Here is a 3421-nt window from a genome sequence, read left to right as displayed (position 1 = left end):
AAAAAATAACAGATGCAAGGTTGCAGAGGAAAGGGAACATTTATACACTACTGGTGGGAATGTAAAATTAGTTTAGCCATAACAGAAAGCAGTTGGAAATTTCTCTAATAATTTAATACAGAAGTACCATTTGATCCAGCAATCCTATTGCTGGGTATAAACCCAAAGGAATATTAAATCATTCTACCCTAAAGACACATGCATGCAAATGTTCATCACAATACTATTCACAATAGCAAAGACATGAAAGCAACCTAGATAACCATCAATGGTGGACTGGATAAAGAAAATATGGCACATATACATCACAGAATTCTACATTGCCATAAGAAGAACAGAATCATGTCCTTTGCATTGACATTGATAGAGCGGGAAGCCATTGTTCTAAATGAACTAACACAAGAACAGAAAACCAAATACTGCATGTTCTGATTTACAAGTAGAAGCTAAACATTCAGTACACATGGACACAAAGAATGGGACAATAGACAATAGACACTTGAGCCTACTTAAGGTGGAGAGTGGGCGGAGAAGGAGGATCAAAAACTACCTATCTGGCTCATTACCTAGGGGAAAAAATAATCTGTACATCAAATCCCCATGACATACAGTTCACCCATGTAACAAATCCACACATATACTTTCTGAACTTAAAAGTTGGAAAAAAGAAAATAGGAAGTACTGATCTTAAAAACTAATAACTTAGAACTGTCTCATGCAAGAAAGAAAAATAAGAAAACCCAAAATGGTCCACAAAACATTCTCCTTTTCTTTAGAAGGTTTTGTGATGCATTGTTATCATGTACCAGTCTTTTACTATTAAATGGTCAACTGAAACAAACCATTCTGGGACCATTCTTCTACCACTGATTAAGAGTAGGTGGCAGGTATTAGAAATAATATACATTAAGCCTTCTGAGTTTTCTGGGAATATCTGTTGACCTTGCCAGCTCCAGAAGCATTCTGGTCCACTGCGTTGATGACATCCACAGCAACTGTCTGTCTCATATCACAAACAGCAAAACAATCCAGAGGAGGATAGTCAGATAAGCTCTCAACACACATGGGCTTGCCAGGAATCATATACACAATGGCAGCATGACCAGACTTCTAGAATTTAGGGCCATCTTTCAGCTGTTTATCAGAACAGTAATCAATCACTTCCTTCATCTCAGCAAACATGCAAGCAATGTGAGCTGTGTGACAATCTAGTACAGGGTCATAGCCAGCACTGACTTAACGTTTATGGTTCAGGATAATCACCTAAGCAGTGAAGCCAATTAGTTGGTTATTTTTGCTGTCACCAGCAATGTTGCCATGATGAACATCTTTAACAGACAAATTCTAGACAGTGAAGTCCAAATTGTCCCCAGAAAGAGCTTCACTCAGAGCTTCATGGTACATTTCAACAGACTTTACTTCAGTTGTAACATTGACTGGAGCAAAGATGACCACCAGGCCAGGGTTGAGAACACCAGCTTCCATTTGGCCACCAGGGACAGTAACCATATCACCAATTTTGTAGACATTCTGGAGAGGCGGAAGAAAGGGCTTGTCAGTTGAATGAGTTGGTGGTAGGATGTGGTCCAGAGTTTCAAGCAGCATGATTCTGTTCGAATTGCCATCTTTACAGATAAATTTTCACCACTAGATCCAAGGCATATTGGCATTTGGTTCCAGCATACTGTCACCATTCCAACCAGAACTTGTCACACATACGTCTGTGTTGGGGTTGTAGCCAATTTTCTTTTTTCTTTTTTTGTACCTATGCCACTTCTTCCAATAATGGAAGCGATTTTCTTAATGTAATTGCACACTTCCTTAATAATTTCTTCATATTTCTTCTGAGTATAGGGTGGCTCTGTGGAATCCATTTTGTTAACACAAATGTTTAACTGTTTCACACCCAGTGTATAAACCAGAAGGGCATCCTTCCAGGTTTGCCTTTTGTTGGAGATACTAGCTTCAAATTCACCAACACCAGCAGCTAGCATCAGGACAGCACAGTCAGCCTAAGATGTGCCCATAATCATGTTTTTGATAAAGTTTCTGTGTGTTGGTGCATAGTAAATCATGTACTTGCTGATTTCAAATCTCCACAGGGAGATATCAATGGTGACACCACATGCACACTCAGCTTTCAGTTTATCTAAGACCCAGGCATACTTGAAGAAGTCCTTTCCCATCTCAGCAGCCTCCTTCTCAAAGTTTTTAATGGTTCTTTTGTCTACCAGATGTCTGGTAGTAGTGGGCTTGCCCGAATCTTGGTATCCAATGACGATGATGCTGATATGAGTCTTTTCTTTTCCCATTTTGGCTTTTAGGTATGTGACGTGGTAAAAGCCCCACAAAACTGCATACCTCAACCATACCTCAGATTTCTGTTAAAACTGCTCTCTGTAACCCTGATGTGACAGGCAAGCAATCCAAACCCACACCATGTTGCCCCTGCAACTTGTAATAAGTAACTAAGGTGCGTAATTTCCACCCTACCCAGGCAATGTGTAAACTAACACTTATCTTGACTTCTGTGAACCACTTAAGTAACAATCAGAATGTCCGAAGCCCCTCACCCTCACCCCCACCCAGGAGGTGGTTTACAGAATGTCCAAAGTCCACTGGCCCTCGGAATGTCCAAAGCCCCTCACCCCCACCCCTGCCAGGAGGTGGTTTATGGGCATAAAAGGTCTTGACACCCTCCTTTCAGGGTCATGGGTTAGAGAGACGCAAGTCCTCCGTGGCCGCCAGCAATAAATAACCCTCTAAATTAGCTTACTTTTATCTCAGTAGTAATTCTGTACTCACTCAGTTACAACATTTGGAGGCCGCGGCGAGATTTTTCATCACCCTGATAAACCCTCAGAGCCTCGGCCCGGCAGCCGCTCCCCACCCTGGGGACCCCTAGGGGAGGCACCACCTGAGACGTTCTAGGGCCCCAGGGTCCCGGCCCCGTGGTGACTGGGCAACTGTGCAGCTGACATTCACCCAAAATTCCTCAAGGTCTTAGGAACCTCAGGAGGTAAGTCAGGTCTGGAAATCAAGGACCGGTCCGTCAGGGGCCTAGGTCAGGAGACTGGATGCGGTCGTTAATCTCTGACTAGGCAAGCCTCCCGTGAGATGTCACTGGAGGCTCAGGTAGTGTAGTCTGTGGTTGTCTTCCATAACCTCGGTGTGAGTGTGAGAGTGAAAGTGTCTATGTGTAGTCCCACGGCCTGCAGGCTACGGGGCTTGTGTGGGCCTTCATAGGGCATAACGGTGATTCACCTGGGTGTGACCAGGCCTGGGGTTTATATGGGTACACAGCCAAGACGCTCTGAAATATCCCTCTGGGAACGTGGCCGGGCAGGCATCAGACTGGTCTACCTCAGGGGACACCCACCCTGTGTCCGTCTATCTTTCATGTGTTCTGACTTTACTGTAA

General features: G+C 43.6%; 1 pseudogene; it reads right to left on the bottom strand.

Moving 5' to 3' along the window:
* Positions 1-906: 906 nt before the first annotated feature.
* Positions 907-2312, bottom strand: LOC100393177 (elongation factor 1-alpha 1-like; annotated as a pseudogene).
* Between the last annotated feature and the right edge of the window lie 1109 nt (positions 2313-3421).

The sequence above is a fragment of the Callithrix jacchus genome, chromosome X, assembly GCF_049354715.1.
Source record: "Callithrix jacchus isolate 240 chromosome X, calJac240_pri, whole genome shotgun sequence".
Classification (NCBI taxonomy): domain Eukaryota; kingdom Metazoa; phylum Chordata; class Mammalia; order Primates; family Cebidae; genus Callithrix; species Callithrix jacchus.
This window is presented reverse-complemented; position numbering and strand designations above follow the sequence as displayed.